The sequence below is a fragment of the Myxine glutinosa genome, chromosome 1 (genome assembly GCF_964187855.1).
Source record: "Myxine glutinosa chromosome 1, kmMyxGlut1.1, whole genome shotgun sequence".
NCBI classification, from domain to species: Eukaryota; Metazoa; Chordata; class Myxini; order Myxiniformes; family Myxinidae; genus Myxine; species Myxine glutinosa.
Genome location: NC_136261.1, coordinates 357131130 through 357149013, shown reverse-complemented (window position 1 = coordinate 357149013; position 17884 = coordinate 357131130). Strand labels below are relative to the sequence as shown.

The window sequence follows — 17884 nt, the reverse complement described above, 5'->3', positions numbered from 1 at the left end:
TCCAGGGTAGCGAACTCCGCTTTTGCCACCGCCAGCTTCGTCGGCTCGAGGCGGCGTGCCCGGGCGTAGACCGGTGGCCCGACGGTGGGGATGTGATGGGCCACCCCGTGCTTGACGGCCCCCGCCGAGAAGGTGGGCCGCGTGAGGGCCGGGAAACCGGCGAGGAGGCGGGTGAATGCGTCCGCTGCCGGAAGCGTACAGACCAACGTGGCCGGAACCGAATCGTTCGGCAAGCCGCTTGGCAAGCCGCTCGTTGAGCTGGGCAACGCACATGCGAGCGAGCTGAACGTCTCGGCCTGGACAAGCCGTCTGCGCTTGACGTCGACCAGGAGCCCATTAGCGCACAGGAAGTCCGCGCCAAGCAGTGCCATGGGCACTTCGGCGGTGACGAACGTCCATCGGAAAACCTGCCCTCCAAACCGCAGAGAGAGGCAGCGTTTTCCGTACGTACGGATGGGCGTCCCGTTCGCGGCAAGCAGCGCGGGGCCCCCACCCGCGGCGTGCTTGTCTGACATGCCGGCGGGAATGACACTCACCTGTGCTCCCGTGTCGCACAGGTAACGGCGCCCGGAGAAGGTGTCCGTTATGAACAGCAGGCTGCTCGAACGGCCGGCGCTCATCGCCACAATTGAGCGCCGGCCCGGGCGTTTCCCGACCCGTTGAAGGAGCACGGCGGATGACACCGCCGAGCTTCGTGGCCGAACTTGGCGTGGAACCAGCACCAGGTGGTGGAGCTGGAGGAGCGCGGCTGGCTCCGCCAGGCCGGTGGAGTCGACGGGTTTCCCCGCGGTGGCGGTTTTCGCCGCGGCGGTGGGCGGGGCGTGGCGGCGTTCACGAGGTGCGTATCAGCATGCTGCTGAACCACAGCGTGCTGTAGAAGATGATGCTGTGGAACATCAGCGTGCTGTAGAAGATGATGCTGTGGAACATCAGCGTGCTGTAGAAGATGATGCTGTGGAACATCAGCGTGCTGTAGAAGATGATGCTGTGGAACAGCAGCGTCGAAGGCCGTGACGGCCACGCCAACGCTCGCCCGCGTGTCCGAAGCGGCGAAGTACTTGTCCGCCTCGGCCGCCAATGCTCGGGGTTCCGTTAGCCCGGTCCCGGCCAACGCGAGGCGAACCTGCGCTGGAAGTTGGCGACGGAAAAGCGCCCGGAATAGCGAACCGGGGGCTTCGTCGCCCAACAGTGACAGCATATGGTCCATTCGGACCGACGGGCGCGTCTCACCGAGCTCGGGGAGATCCAGGAGGCGGTCGGCCCGTGCGTCGTCCGTGAGTCTGAACGTGGCTAGGAGTAGCCGCTTGAGTGCCTCGTACTTGTGGCCGTCCGGTGGGTGGCGAAGGACGGACACAACTCGAGCGGCCGTGCCGGGCCCGAGGGAGGCGACGACGTGGCAGTAGCGCGTGTCATCGCCGGTGAGGTGCCGAAGCTGAAATTGGGCTTCGGCCTGGACGAACCAGACTTCGGCCTGAGCCTCCCAAAATTCCGGAAGTTTGACGAAGGCGGCCATGGCGATGGCGTCGCGTGTGGAAGGATCGCTCCGGCAGATCCAACGTCGAGGGTCACCAATAAAGCGCGGCGTTACGCGCGCTGCTTGTGAGCAAGGAGGAAGCGGACAAGCGGTAACATATAAACGCCTTTATTCAAGACTACACTGTAACACTCCGGGCTGGGCGCCCGGTGTCTCTCATGAGGCCACGCCTACCCCTCGGACGTGGCCACCGCCCACTTGGTGCGTGGAATGATGTCACCACGCCAGTGGGCTTTTGTGTCCGCCACAAAACGTTGTTTGTTGAAGGGTTTGAGAATCAGTGGAAGGATCTGAGGATGTGTTATGTTGAATTTGAAGTAGTTTGTTTCGTTCATTGATGGGTTTTTGGAAAAGGAAAACTCTTTATGCAAGGCCTCGGAGCGCGGAAGACCGACAACACAGAACAGAACAGATCCTAATTAAACCAACAATGTATTGGCTCGTTGGACCAGAGTTATGATTCTTGCTTTGGGTGGAGAGGTCGCGGCTTCATCACCCTGGATGAGTCCTCAAAATTAATCTTTTGAACTTCCTTTCTTTGTTTGATGGAGAGCTTGAGAAGCAGTGGAAGGATTTGAGGGTGACTTCTGTTGTGTTTGAGGTCGTCGTGTTTTGATCTTTGATGGGCTTTTGCAAAAGCATGAACTCTTTGTCCAAATTTCATGCTCCTGAAAGAGCTGTGACACTGAAGAGAACAGAGCCTAACAAATATAATCAGGTTGGTTCGTTGGTCTAGAGGTATGATTCTCGCTTAGGGTGCGAGAGGTCCCGGGTTCAAATCCCGGACGAGCCCTTTGATTGAACTTTTATACCTTCTTGATTTGGTGGAGACCTGCCAAACCCTTGGAATGATCTGAAGAGAAATTGCATTCGGTTGAGGCAGAAGTGTTCAGTGAATTTTTGGGCTTATGCAAAAGCAAAAACTTTTTGTCCAAAGTCTCGGCTTGTGGGAGAGCTATAACACAGAACAGAACAGACCCTAATAAACCGACAACGTATTGGCTCGTTGGTCGAGAGGTATGTTTTTTGCTTCGGGTGTGATAGGTCCTGGGTTAAAATCCCAGAGGTGCCCTGATGATTCGTCTTTTAAACATTGTTTGTTGGAGGGTTTGAGAATCAGTGGAAGGATCTGAGGATGCGTTATGTTGAATTTGAGGTAGTTTGTTTCATTCATTGATGGGTTTTTGGAAAAGGAAAACTCTTTATGCAAGGCCTCGTAGCATGGAAGACCTACAACACAGAACAGAACAGACCCTAATAAACCATCAATGTATTGACTCGTTGGTCCAGAGTTATGATTCTTCCTTTGGGTGTGAGAGATCGCGGCCTCATTATCCTGGATGAGTCCTCAAAATTAATCTTTTATACTTCTTTGTTTGTTTGTTGGAGAGCTTGAGAATCAGTGGAAGGATCTGAGGATGCGTTATGTTGAATTTGAGGTAGTTTGTTTCGTTCATTGATGGGTTTTTGGAAAAGGAAAACTCTTTATGCAAGGCCTCGGAGCGTGGAAGACCTACAACACAGAACAGAACAGACCCTAATAAACCAACAATGTATTGGCTCGTTGGTCCAGATTTATGATTCTTCCTTTGGGTGTGAGAGATCGCGGCCTCATCATCCTGGAGGAGTCCTCAAAATTAATCTTTTATACTTCTTTCTTTGTTTGTTGGAGAGCTTGAGAAGCAGTGGAAGGATCTGAGGGTGAATCATGGTGGTTTGAGGCAGTCAAGTTCAGTGTATTGATGGGCTGCTGCAAAGCCAAAAACTCTTGGTCCTATTTTGATGGTCCTGGAAATGATATAGCACAGAAGAGAACAGAGCCTAACACCAACAACAAGGATGGTTCGTTGGTCTGGAGGTATGATTCTAGCTTCGGGTGCGAGATGTCTTGGGTTAAAATCCCAGACGAGCCCTGATGATTAATCTTTGAAACGTTGTTTGTTGAAGGGTTTGAGAATCAGTGGAAGGATCTGAGGATGTGTTATGTTGAATTTGAGGTAGTTTGTTTCGTTCATTGATGGGTTTTTGGAAAAGGAAAACTCTTTATGCAAGGCCTCGGAGTGCGGAAGACCGACAACACAGAACAGAACAGATCCTAATTAAACCAACAATGTATTGGCTCGTTGGACCAGAGTTATGATTCTTGCTTTGGGTGGAGAGGTCGCGGCTTCATCACCCTGGATGAGTCCTCAAAATTAATCTTTTGAACTTCCTTTCTTTGTTTGATGGAGAGCTTGAGAAGCAGTGGAAGGATTTGAGGGTGACTTCTGTTGTGTTTGAGGTCGTCGTGTTTTGATCATTGATGGGCTTTTGCAAAAGCATGAACTCTTTGTCCAAATTTCATGCTCCTGAAAGAGCTGTGACACAGAAGAGAACAGAGCCTAACTCATATAATAAGGTTGGTTCGTTGGTCTAGACTCTAGAGGTATGATTCTCGCTTAGGGTGCGAGAGGTCCCGGGTTCAAATCCCAGACAAGCCCTTTGATTGAACTTTTATACCTTCTTGATTTGGTGGAGATCTGCCAAACCCTTGGAATGATCTGAAGAGAAATTGCATTAGGTTGAGGCAGAAGTGTTCAGTGAATTTTTGGGCTTATGCAAAAGCAAAAACTTTTTGTCCAAAGTCTCGGCTTGTGGAAGACCTACAACACAGAACAGAACAGACGCTAATAAACCATCAATGTATTGACTCATTGGTCCAGAGTTATGATTCTTCCTTTGGGTGTGAGAGATCGCGGCCTCATTATCCTGGATGAGTCCTCAAAATTAATCTTTTATACTTCTTTGTTTGTTTGTTGGAGAGCTTGAGAATCAGTGGAAGGATCTGAGGATGCGTTATGTTGAATTTGAGGTAGTTTGTTTCGTTCATTGATGGGTTTTTGGAAAAGGAAAACTCTTTATGCAAGGCCTCGGAGCGTGGAAGACCTACAACACAGAACAGAACAGACCCTAATAAACCAACAATGTATTGGCTCGTTGGTGCAGATTTATGATTCTTCCTTTGGGTGTGAGAGATCGCGGCCTCATCATCCTGGATGAGTCCTCAAAATTAATCTTTTATACTTCTTTCTTTGTTTGTTGGAGAGCTTGAGAAGCAGTGGAAGGATCTGAGGGTGAATCATGGTGGTTTGAGGCAGTCAAGTTCAGTGTATTGATGGGCTGCTGCAAAGCCAAAAACTCTTGGTCCTATTTTGATGGTCCTGGAAATGATATAGCACAGAAGAGAACAGAGCCTAACACCAACAACAAGGATGGTTCGTTGGTCTGGAGGTATGATTCTAGCTTCGGGTGCGAGAGGTCTTGGGTTAAAATCCCAGACGAGCCCTGATGATTAATCTTTGAAACGTTGCTTGTTGAAGGGTTTGAGAATCAGTGGAAGGATCTGAGGATGTGTTATGTTGAATTTGAAGTAGTTTGTTTCGTTCATTGATGGGTTTTTGGAAAAGGAAAACTCTTTATGCAAGGCCTCGGAGCGCGGAAGACCGACAACACAGAACAGAACAGATCCTAATTAAACCAACAATGTATTGGCTCGTTGGACCAGAGTTATGATTCTTGCTTTGGGTGGAGAGGTCGCGGCTTCATCACCCTGGATGAGTCCTCAAAATTAATCTTTTGAACTTCCTTTCTTTGTTTGATGGAGAGCTTGAGAAGCAGTGGAAGGATTTGAGGGTGACTTCTGTTGTGTTTGAGGTCGTCGTGTTTTGATCTTTGATGGGCTTTTGCAAAAGCATGAACTCTTTGTCCAAATTTCATGCTCCTGAAAGAGCTGTGACACTGAAGAGAACAGAGCCTAACAAATATAATCAGGTTGGTTCGTTGGTCTAGAGGTATGATTCTCGCTTAGGGTGCGAGAGGTCCCGGGTTCAAATCCCGGACGAGCCCTTTGATTGAACTTTTATACCTTCTTGATTTGGTGGAGACCTGCCAAACCCTTGGAATGATCTGAAGAGAAATTGCATTAGGTTGAGGCAGAAGTGTTCAGTGAATTTTTGGGGTTATGCAAAAGCAAAAACTTTTTGTCCAAAGTCTCGGCTTGTGGGAGAGCTATAACACAGAACAGAACAGACCCTAATAAACCGACAACGTATTGGCTCGTTGGTCGAGAGGTATGTTTTTTGCTTCGGGTGTGATAGGTCCTGGGTTAAAATCCCAGAGGTGCCCTGATGATTCGTCTTTTAAACATTGTTTGTTGGAGGGTTTGAGAATCAGTGGAAGGATCTGAGGATGCGTTATGTTGAATTTGAGGTAGTTTGTTTCATTCATTGATGGGTTTTTGGAAAAGGAAAACTCTTTATGCAAGGCCTCGTAGCATGGAAGACCTACAACACAGAACAGAACAGACCCTAATAAACCATCAATGTATTGACTCGTTGGTCCAGAGTTATGATTCTTCCTTTGGGTGTGAGAGATCGCGGCCTCATTATCCTGGATGAGTCCTCAAAATTAATCTTTTATACTTCTTTGTTTGTTTGTTGGAGAGCTTGAGAATCAGTGGAAGGATCTGAGGATGCGTTATGTTGAATTTGAGGTAGTTTGTTTCGTTCATTGATGGGTTTTTGGAAAAGGAAAACTCTTTATGCAAGGCCTCGGAGCGTGGAAGACCTACAACACAGAACAGAACAGACCCTAATAAACCAACAATGTATTGGCTCGTTGGTCCAGATTTATGATTCTTCCTTTGGGTGTGAGAGATCGCGGCCTCATTATCCTGGATGAGTCCTCAAAATTAATCTTTTATACTTCTTTGTTTGTTTATTGGAGAGCTTGAGAAGCAGTGGAAGGATCTGAGGGTGAATCATGGTGGTTTGAGGCAGTCAAGTTCAGTGTATTGATGGGCTGCTGCAAAGCCAAAAACTCTTGGTCCTATTTTGATGGTCCTGGAAATGATATAGCACAGAAGAGAACAGAGCCTAACACCAACAACAAGGATGGTTCGTTGGTCTGGAGGTATGATTCTAGCTTCGGGTGCGAGAGGTCTTGGGTTAAAATCCCAGACGAGCCCTGATGATTAATCTTTGAAACGTTGTTTGTTGAAGGGTTTGAGAATCAGTGGAAGGATCTGAGGATGTGTTATGTTGAATTTGAGGTAGTTTGTTTCGTTCATTGATGGGTTTTTGGAAAAGGAAAACTCTTTATGCAAGGCCTCGGAGCGCGGAAGACCGACAACACAGAACAGAACAGATCCTAATTAAACCAACAATGTATTGGCTCGTTGGACCAGAGTTATGATTCTTGCTTTGGGTGGAGAGGTCGCGGCTTCATCACCCTGGATGAGTCCTCAAAATTAATCTTTTGAACTTCCTTTCTTTGTTTGATGGAGAGCTTGAGAAGCAGTGGAAGGATTTGAGGGTGACTTCTGTTGTGTTTGAGGTCGTCGTGTTTTGATCATTGATGGGCTTTTGCAAAAGCATGAACTCTTTGTCCAAATTTCATGCTCCTGAAAGAGCTGTGACACTGAAGAGAACAGAGCCTAACAAATATAATCAGGTTGGTTCGTTGGTCTAGAGCAGGGGCGGGCAACCCCCGGCCCGCGGGCCACATCCGGCCCGCGAAGGCTTAGCGTCCGGCCCGCCACCCTGCTAGGCTTTATTATTGCAATCCGGCCCGCGGACCTCCCAGTAAAACTCATATCATTTGTAAATGTAAGAGTTTATATTTAGCCGGTCTGAATTCAAGAAAGGGACATTTTGTCTTCAGCACCGTCCTCTTCCGGAAGACATGCGCACGGGGAACTGTCTTGCCTAGACACCGCCTGCTTGCTGATAGGCGGTCTTTTCAAATCAGCCGGCATGTGATACGGACGTCCTTCCGATTCAGTCAGCTTGCGACAAACGTTGGTGTCTGGGACAAATAACTTGCAACAAAGAGGTAAGCGACGCAGAGTTCTCTAAACCTATTTCAATTTTCACTTTCTTTCAATTTGCTTTGTTTTGTTTGTTAGAACATGTTATTATCTTTCATTTGCTGCGTTTAAATAATTTTATTCTCCCTTTTTATTTGTAAAAATAAAAATATAACGAACTTTCTATTTGTAAAGAAAAAAAATATATAACGAACTTTCTGTTTGTAAAAGAAAAAAGAAATTGACGAACTTTTGTTTAAAAGGAAAACGAAATTGACGAACTTTTGTTTAAAAGGAAAACGAACTCTTTTAAAAAAAAAGTATGCAGACTGATTCATTTCCTGTATTTCAGTTTTACGGTGAAACTGTGTCATATTCAGCGTTGGCCACGTGCGCGCAAAATAAATACATTCATCTGTACAAATCGTCTTCCGAGATTTTTTGTGCCCCAGATTGCTTGCTGTTACATCATTTATTCATTGCTGATATACCTAATTTTCTTCCTTTTCAGCTCATCATGTCTGCGACCCAGCGTGTTAAGAAGAGGAAAGTGGACCTCGAGCGTCGGATCTTCAACCCTGAGTGGGAGAAGTACTTCTTCATCGAGCGCTTTGGACAGGCCCAGTGCCTCATATGCTTGAAGACTTTGGCTGTCCTAAAAGAGTACAACGTGCGCCGCCACTGGGAGACAGAGTACCGCTCGTCAAACTTCGCGTCGGTGTCTGCCACCGAAAGGAAGGACGCCATGGTTAGACTATCAGGCAACTTGGAGAAACAAACTTCACTCTTCCGCAAGCAGAATACTGAGGCCGAAAAGGTGACGCGCGCCAGTTATGAAGTCTCCCGCATCCTTGCTCGCCGAATGAAGCCATTCGTGGATGGGGACTTCATCAAGGAATGCCTCCTCGCTGTAGTGGACTCCGTCTGTCCAGAGCAGCGTTCCGCCTTTGAGAACGTGAGCCTTTCGTCCCGCACCGTTCGTCGCCGCATCGAGGATATGTCGGAAAACGTGCACGACTCACTCAAAACACGCAGCTCAAATTTCGTCGCCTTTTCCCTCGCTCTGGATGAGAGCACCGACACAAAGGACACGGCCCAGCTGTCCGTTTTCATCCGTGGCGTCACCGCTGACTTTCAAGTGTGTGAGGAATTCCTCCAGCTTGTCCCGCTGCGCGACACCACCACTGGGAAAGACATCTGCGACGCCGTGCTTCTGTGTGTTGATCAGCACTCCCTGGACCTCTCCCGTCTTGTGTGTGTGACGACCGACGGTGCCCCGGCGATGGTTGGTGAGAAGAAGGGCGCCGCTTCGCTGCTAGTGCGTCACTGTGCAGCCGCCGGATACACTCAGCCCATTAACAAGATGCACTGCATCATCCACCAAGAGTCCCTGTGCGCTAAGTCTGCCAACCTCGTTGGTGTCATGTCTGTCGTGGTGAAGGTCGTCAACTCCATCCTCTCCCGCAGCCTTAACCATCGTCAGTTCCAGGCACTGATGGACGAGGTGAACGTGCACTACAACGACCTGCTCTACTTCTGTGAGGTACGCTGGCTGAGTCGTGGGGCCATGCTGTCTCGGGTGTGCGACCTACAGCAGGAGATTGCCACCTTTCTACGTCAGAAGAACCTTCCCCACGCTGATCAATTCTCTGATCCGCGGTGGCTAGCTCGCCTGGCCCTGCTCACGGACATCACGGCGCACCTGAACACCCTCAACATAAAGCTGCAAGGCAAAGACATTCTCGTGACAGACATGTACGCGCACATCACTGCCTTCGAGGTTAAACTGCGCTTGTGGGAGGCTCAATTGGCTTCTGGTCAGTTTGTGCATTTTCCTCGCCTTGCTGCATGTGCCCCTGACGATGTGGACCTGGGCACTTGCGTTAGTGTCGTCAACTCTCTACGTGAGGAATTTGCTTCCCGTTTTGCAGGAGTCAGGGTGCTGGCTGCGGACTTCAAGCTTTTCACTGCTCCCTTTGACTTCCCCGTGGAAGACGCCCCTGCCTCCTTACAGATGGAGTTGGTGGAGCTGCAGTGCAACGATGAAATGAAGGCGAAGTTCCGCACCTCTTCTCCATTGTCCTTCTTCCGCGACACCGTTCTCCCTTCTAACAATTTTCAAAAATACATTGCCCATGTCCAACGCATTGTGGCCATGTTCGGCAGCACCTACTGCTGTGAACAGCTCTTCTCGAAAATGAAGTACACGAAGTCTCACCTTCGCTCCCAACTCTCGGACCGCCACCTCAATGACATTCTTCTGTTGTCTACCTCAACCATCGAGCCAGACATGGAAATACTTCTTCATGGCAAACAGCACCAGCAGTCTCATTGATTTGTAGAGTGTTCAATGCAATTTTTGTACAATCTATTCATGTAAACAAAATATAGTAATTCTGAGATTTCGTTTTTCACTCCGGCCCGCGATCTCCTTCCAAAAGTCTCATCTGGCCCTCACTCTGAAAAGGTTGCCCGCCCCTGGTCTAGAGGTATGATTCTCGCTTAGGGTGCGAGAGGTCCCGGGTTCAAATCCCGGACGAGCCCTTTGATTGAACTTTTATACCTTCTTGATTTGGTGGAGACCTGCCAAACCCTTGGAATGATCTGAAGAGAAATTGCATTAGGTTGAGGCAGAAGTGTTCAGTGAATTTTTGGGCTTATGCAAAAGCAAAAACTTTTTGTCCAAAGTCTCGGCTTGTGGGAGAGCTATAACACAGAACAGAACAGACCCTAATAAACCGACAACGTATTGGCTCGTTGGTCTAGAGGTATGTTTTTTGCTTCGGGTGTGATAGGTCCTGGGTTAAAATCCCAGAGGTGCCCTGATGATTCGTCTTTTAAACATTGTTTGTTGGAGGGTTTGAGAATCAGTGGAAGGATCTGAGGATGCGTTATGTTGAATTTGAGGTAGTTTGTTTCATTCATTGATGGGTTTTTGGAAAAGGAAAACTCTTTATGCAAGGCCTCGTAGCATGGAAGACCTACAACACAGAACAGAACAGACCCTAATAAACCAACAATGTATTGGCTCGTTGGTCCAGAGTTATGATTCTTCCTTTGGGTGTGAGAGATCGCCGCCTCATTATCCTGGATGAGTCCTCAAAATTAATCTTTTATACTTCTTTGTTTGTTTGTTGGAGAGCTTGAGAATCAGTGGAAGGATCTGAGGATGCGTTATGTTGAATTTGAGGTAGTTTGTTTCGTTCATTGATGGGTTTTTGGAAAAGGAAAACTCTTTATGCAAGGCCTCGGAGCGTGGAAGACCTACAACACAGAACAGAACAGACCCTAATAAACCAACAATGTATTGGCTCGTTGGTCCAGATTTATGATTCTTCCTTTGGGTGTGAGAGATCGCGGCCTCATCATCCTGGATGAGTCCTCAAAATTAATCTTTTATACTTCTTTCTTTGTTTGTTGGAGAGCTTGAGAAGCAGTGGAAGGATCTGAGGGTGAATCATGGTGGTTTGAGGCAGTCAAGTTCAGTGTATTGATGGGCTGCTGCAAAGCCAAAAACTCTTGGTCCTATTTTGATGGTCCTGGAAATGATATAGCACAGAAGAGAACAGAGCCTAACACCAACAACAAGGATGGTTCGTTGGTCTGGAGGTATGATTCTAGCTTCGGGTGCGAGAGGTCTTGGGTTAAAATCCCAGACGAGCCCTGATGATTAATCTTTGAAACGTTGTTTGTTGAAGGGTTTGAGAATCAGTGGAAGGATCTGAGGATGTGTTATGTTGAATTTGAGGTAGTTTGTTTCGTTCATTGATGGGTTTTTGGAAAAGGAAAACTCTTTATGCAAGGCCTCGGAGCGCGGAAGACCGACAACACAGAACAGAACAGATCCTAATTAAACCAACAATGTATTGGCTCGTTGGACCAGAGTTATGATTCTTGCTTTGGGTGGAGAGGTCGCGGCTTCATCACCCTGGATGAGTCCTCAAAATTAATCTTTTGAACTTCCTTTCTTTGTTTGATGGAGAGCTTGAGAAGCAGTGGAAGGATTTGAGGGTGACTTCTGTTGTGTTTGAGGTCGTCGTGTTTTGATCTTTGATGGGCTTTTGCAAAAGCATGAACTCTTTGTCCAAATTTCATGCTCCTGAAAGAGCTGTGACACTGAAGAGAACAGAGCCTAACAAATATAATCAGGTTGGTTCGTTGGTCTAGAGGTATGATTCTCGCTTAGGGTGCGAGAGGTCCCGGGTTCAAATCCCGGATGAGCCCTTTGATTGAACTTTTATACCTTCTTGATTTGGTGGAGACCTGCCAAACCCTTGGAATGATCTGAAGAGAAATTGCATTAGGTTGAGGCAGAAGTGTTCAGTGAATTTTTGGGGTTATGCAAAAGCAAAAACTTTTTGTCCAAAGTCTCGGCTTGTGGGAGAGCTATAACACAGAACAGAACAGACCCTAATAAACCGACAACGTATTGGCTCGTTGGTCGAGAGGTATGTTTTTTGCTTCGGGTGTGATAGGTCCTGGGTTAAAATCCCAGAGGTGCCCTGATGATTCGTCTTTTTAACATTGTTTGTTGGAGGGTTTGAGAATCAGTGGAAGGATCTGAGGATGCGTTATGTTGAATTTGAGGTAGTTTGTTTCATTCATTGATGGGTTTTTGGAAAAGGAAAACTCTTTATGCAAGGCCTCGTAGCATGGAAGACCTACAACACAGAACAGAACAGACCCTAATAAACCATCAATGTATTGACTCGTTGGTCCAGAGTTATGATTCTTCCTTTGGGTGTGAGAGATCGCGGCCTCATTATCCTGGATGAGTCCTCAAAATTAATCTTTTATACTTCTTTGTTTGTTTGTTGGAGAGCTTGAGAATCAGTGGAAGGATCTGAGGATGCGTTATGTTGAATTTGAGGTAGTTTGTTTCGTTCATTGATGGGTTTTTGGAAAAGGAAAACTCTTTATGCAAGGCCTCGGAGCGTGGAAGACCTACAACACAGAACAGAACAGACCCTAATAAACCAACAATGTATTGGCTCGTTGGTCCAGATTTATGATTCTTCCTTTGGGTGTGAGAGATCGCGGCCTCATTATCCTGGATGAGTCCTCAAAATTAATCTTTTATACTTCTTTGTTTGTTTGTTGGAGAGCTTGAGAAGCAGTGGAAGGATCTGAGGGTGAATCATGGTGGTTTGAGGCAGTCAAGTTCAGTGTATTGATGGGCTGCTGCAAAGCCAAAAACTCTTGGTCCTATTTTGATGGTCCTGGAAATGATATAGCACAGAAGAGAACAGAGCCTAACACCAACAACAAGGATGGTTCGTTGGTCTGGAGGTATGATTCTAGCTTCGGGTGCGAGAGGTCTTGGGTTAAAATCCCAGACGAGCCCTGATGATTAATCTTTGAAACGTTGTTTGTTGAAGGGTTTGAGAATCAGTGGAAGGATCTGAGGATGTGTTATGTTGAATTTGAGGTAGTTTGTTTCGTTCATTGATGGGTTTTTGGAAAAGGAAAACTCTTTATGCAAGGCCTCGGAGCGCGGAAGACCGACAACACAGAACAGAACAGATCCTAATTAAACCAACAATGTATTGGCTCGTTGGACCAGAGTTATGATTCTTGCTTTGGGTGGAGAGGTCGCGGCTTCATCACCCTGGATGAGTCCTCAAAATTAATCTTTTGAACTTCCTTTCTTTGTTTGATGGAGAGCTTGAGAAGCAGTGGAAGGATTTGAGGGTGACTTCTGTTGTGTTTGAGGTCGTCGTGTTTTGATCATTGATGGGCTTTTGCAAAAGCATGAACTCTTTGTCCAAATTTCATGCTCCTGAAAGAGCTGTGACACTGAAGAGAACAGAGCCTAACAAATATAATCAGGTTGGTTCGTTGGTCTAGAGCAGGGGCAGGCAACCCCCGGCCCGCGGGCCACATCCGGCCCGCGAAGGCTTAGCGTCCGGCCCGCCACCCTGCTAGGCTTTATTATTGCAATCCGGCCCGCGGACCTCCCAGTAAAACTCATATCATTTGTAAATGTAAGAGTTTATATTTAGCCGGTCTGAATTCAAGAAAGGGACATTTTGTCTTCAGCACCGTCCTCTTCCGGAAGACATGCGCACGGGGAACTGTCTTGCCTAGACACCGCCTGCTTGCTGATAGGCGGTCTTTTCAAATCAGCCGGCATGTGATACGGACGTCCTTCCGATTCAGTCAGCTTGCGACAAACGTTGGTGTCTGGGACAAATAACTTGCAACAAAGAGGTAAGCGACGCAGAGTTCTCTAAACCTATTTCAATTTTCACTTTCTTTCAATTTGCTTTGTTTTGTTTGTTAGAACATGTTATTATCTTTCATTTGCTGCGTTTAAATAATTTTATTCTCCCTTTTTATTTGTAAAAATAAAAATATAACGAACTTTCTATTTGTAAAGAAAAAATATATATAACGAACTTTCTGTTTGTAAAAGAAAAAAGAAATTGACGAACTTTTGTTTAAAAGGAAAACGAAATTGACGAACTTTTGTTTAAAAGGAAAACGAACTCTTTAAAAAAAAAAGTATGCAGACTGATTCATTTCCTGTATTTCAGTTTTACGGTGAAACTGTGTCATATTCAGCGTTGGCCACGTGCGCGCAAAATAAATACATTCATCTGTACAAATCGTCTTCCGAGATTTTTTGTGCCCCAGATTGCTTGCTGTTACATCATTTATTCATTGCTGATATACCTAATTTTCTTCCTTTTCAGCTCATCATGTCTGCGACCCAGCGTGTTAAGAAGAGGAAAGTGGACCTCGAGCGTCGGATCTTCAACCCTGAGTGGGAGAAGTACTTCTTCATCGAGCGCTTTGGACAGGCCCAGTGCCTCATATGCTTGAAGACTTTGGCTGTCCTAAAAGAGTACAACGTGCGCCGCCACTGGGAGACAGAGCACCGCTCGTCAAACTTCGCGTCGGTGTCTGCCACCGAAAGGAAGGACGCCATGGTTAGACTATCAGGCAACTTGGAGAAACAAACTTCACTCTTCCGCAAGCAGAATACTGAGGCCGAAAAGGTGACGCGCGCCAGTTATGAAGTCTCCCGCATCCTTGCTCGCCGAATGAAGCCATTCGCGGATGGGGACTTCATCAAGGAATGCCTCCTCGCTGTAGTGGACTCCGTCTGTCCAGAGCAGCGTTCCGCCTTTGAGAACGTGAGCCTTTCGTCCCGCACCGTTCGTCGCCGCATCGAGGATATGTCGGAAAACGTGCACGACTCACTCAAAACACGCAGCTCAATTTTCGTCGCCTTTTCCCTCGCTCTGGATGAGAGCACCGACACAAAGGACACGGCCCAGCTGTCCGTTTTCATCCGTGGCGTCACCGCTGACTTTCAAGTGTGTGAGGAATTCCTCCAGCTTGTCCCGCTGCGCGACACCACCACTGGGAAAGACATCTGCGACGCCGTGCTTCTGTGTGTTGATCAGCACTCCCTGGACCTCTCCCGTCTTGTGTGTGTGACGACCGACGGTGCCCCGGCGATGGTTGGTGAGAAGAAGGGCGCCGCTTCGCTGCTAGTGCGTCACTGTGCAGCCGCCGGATACACTCAGCCCATTAACAAGATGCACTGCATCATCCACCAAGAGTCCCTGTGCGCTAAGTCTGCCAACCTCGTTGGTGTCATGTCTGTCGTGGTGAAGGTCGTCAACTCCATCCTCTCCCGCAGCCTTAACCATCGTCAGTTCCAGGCACTGATGGACGAGGTGAACGTGCACTACAACGACCTGCTCTACTTCTGTGAGGTACGCTGGCTGAGTCGTGGGGCCATGCTGTCTCGGGTGTGCGACCTACAGCAGGAGATTGCCACCTTTCTACGTCAGAAGAACCTTCCCCACGCTGATCAATTCTCTGATCCGCGGTGGCTAGCTCGCCTGGCCCTGCTCACGGACATCACGGCGCACCTGAACACCCTCAACATAAAGCTGCAAGGCAAAGACATTCTCGTGACAGACATGTACGCGCACATCACTGCCTTCGAGGTTAAACTGCGCTTGTGGGAGGCTCAATTGGCTTCTGGTCAGTTTGTGCATTTTCCTCGCCTTGCTGCATGTGCCCCTGACGATGTGGACCTGGGCACTTGCGTTAGTGTCGTCAACTCTCTACGTGAGGAATTTGCTTCCCGTTTTGCAGGAGTCAGGGTGCTGGCTGCGGACTTCAAGCTTTTCACTGCTCCCTTTGACTTCCCCGTGGAAGACGCCCCTGCCTCCTTACAGATGGAGTTGGTGGAGCTGCAGTGCAACGATGAAATGAAGGCGAAGTTCCGCACCTCTTCTCCATTGTCCTTCTTCCGCAACACCGTTCTCCCTTCTAACAATTTTCAAAAATACATTGCCCATGTCCAACGCATTGTGGCCATGTTCGGCAGCACCTACTGCTGTGAACAGCTCTTCTCGAAAATGAAGTACACGAAGTCTCACCTTCGCTCCCAACTCTCGGACCGCCACCTCAATGACATTCTTCTGTTGTCTACCTCAACCATCGAGCCAGACATGGAAATACTTCTTCATGGCAAACAGCACCAGCAGTCTCATTGATTTGTAGAGTGTTCAATGCAATTTTTGTACAATCTATTCATGTAAACAAAATATAGTAATTCTGAGATTTCGTTTTTCACTCCGGCCCGCGATCTCCTTCCAAAAGTCTCATCTGGCCCTCGCTCTGAAAAGGTTGCCCGCCCTGGTCTAGAGGTATGATTCTCGCTTAGGGTGCGAGAGGTCCCGGGTTCAAATCCCGGACGAGCCCTTTGATTGAACTTTTATACCTTCTTGATTTGGTGGAGACCTGCCAAACCCTTGGAATGATCTGAAGAGAAATTGCATTCGGTTGAGGCAGAAGTGTTCAGTGAATTTTTGGGCTTATGCAAAAGCAAAAACTTTTTGTCCAAAGTCTCGGCTTGTGGGAGAGCTATAACACAGAACAGAACAGACCCTAATAAACCGACAACGTATTGGCTCGTTGGTCGAGAGGTATGTTTTTTGCTTCGGGTGTGATAGGTCCTGGGTTAAAATCCCAGAGGTGCCCTGATGATTCGTCTTTTAAACATTGTTTGTTGGAGGGTTTGAGAATCAGTGGAAGGATCTGAGGATGCGTTATGTTGAATTTGAGGTAGTTTGTTTCATTCATTGATGGGTTTTTGGAAAAGGAAAACTCTTTATGCAAGGCCTCGTAGCATGGAAGACCTACAACACAGAACAGAACAGACCCTAATAAACCATCAATGTATTGACTCGTTGGTCCAGAGTTATGATTCTTCCTTTGGGTGTGAGAGATCGCGGCCTCATTATCCTGGATGAGTCCTCAAAATTAATCTTTTATACTTCTTTGTTTGTTTGTTGGAGAGCTTGAGAATCAGTGGAAGGATCTGAGGATGCGTTATGTTGAATTTGAGGTAGTTTGTTTCGTTCATTGATGGGTTTTTGGAAAAGGAAAACTCTTTATGCAAGGCCTCGGAGCGTGGAAGACCTACAACACAGAACAGAACAGACCCTAATAAACCAACAATGTATTGGCTCGTTGGTCCAGATTTATGATTCTTCCTTTGGGTGTGAGAGATCGCGGCCTCATCATCCTGGAGGAGTCCTCAAAATTAATCTTTTATACTTCTTTCTTTGTTTGTTGGAGAGCTTGAGAAGCAGTGGAAGGATCTGAGGGTGAATCATGGTGGTTTGAGGCAGTCAAGTTCAGTGTATTGATGGGCTGCTGCAAAGCCAAAAACTCTTGGTCCTATTTTGATGGTCCTGGAAATGATATAGCACAGAAGAGAACAGAGCCTAACACCAACAACAAGGATGGTTCGTTGGTCTGGAGGTATGATTCTAGCTTCGGGTGCGAGAGGTCTTGGGTTAAAATCCCAGACGAGCCCTGATGATTAATCTTTGAAACGTTGTTTGTTGAAGGGTTTGAGAATCAGTGGAAGGATCTGAGGATGTGTTATGTTGAATTTGAGGTAGTTTGTTTCGTTCATTGATGGGTTTTTGGAAAAGGAAAACTCTTTATGCAAGGCCTCGGAGTGCGGAAGACCGACAACACAGAACGGAACAGATCCTAATTAAACCAACAATGTATTGGCTCGTTGGACCAGAGTTATGATTCTTGCTTTGGGTGGAGAGGTCGCGGCTTCATCACCCTGGATGAGTCCTCAAAATTAATCTTTTGAACTTCCTTTCTTTGTTTGATGGAGAGCTTGAGAAGCAGTGGAAGGATTTGAGGGTGACTTCTGTTGTGTTTGAGGTCGTCGTGTTTTGATCATTGATGGGCTTTTGCAAAAGCATGAACTCTTTGTCCAAATTTCATGCTCCTGAAAGAGCTGTGACACAGAAGAGAACAGAGCCTAACTCATATAATAAGGTTGGTTCGTTGGTCTAGACTCTAGAGGTATGATTCTCGCTTAGGGTGCGAGAGGTCCCGGGTTCAAATCCCAGATAAGCCCTTTGATTGAACTTTTATACCTTCTTGATTTGGTGGAGATCTGCCAAACCCTTGGAATGATCTGAAGAGAAATTGCATTAGGTTGAGGCAGA

At 47.2% G+C, this 17884-nt stretch overlaps 3 non-coding genes across 3 annotated transcripts; all 3 read left to right on the top strand.

The window, feature by feature from the left end:
• Positions 1 to 2255: 2255 nt before the first annotated feature.
• Positions 2256 to 2327, top strand: TRNAP-AGG (transfer RNA proline (anticodon AGG)). Its single transcript has one exon. It is a non-coding gene; the product is annotated as a tRNA-Pro (tRNA).
• Positions 2328 to 5347: 3020 nt separating this feature from the next.
• Positions 5348 to 5419, top strand: TRNAP-AGG (transfer RNA proline (anticodon AGG)). Its single transcript has one exon. It is a non-coding gene; the product is annotated as a tRNA-Pro (tRNA).
• Positions 5420 to 11531: 6112 nt separating this feature from the next.
• TRNAP-AGG (transfer RNA proline (anticodon AGG)) lies at positions 11532 to 11603 on the top strand. Its single transcript has one exon. It is a non-coding gene; the product is annotated as a tRNA-Pro (tRNA).
• The last annotated feature ends 6281 nt before the right edge of the window (positions 11604 to 17884 follow it).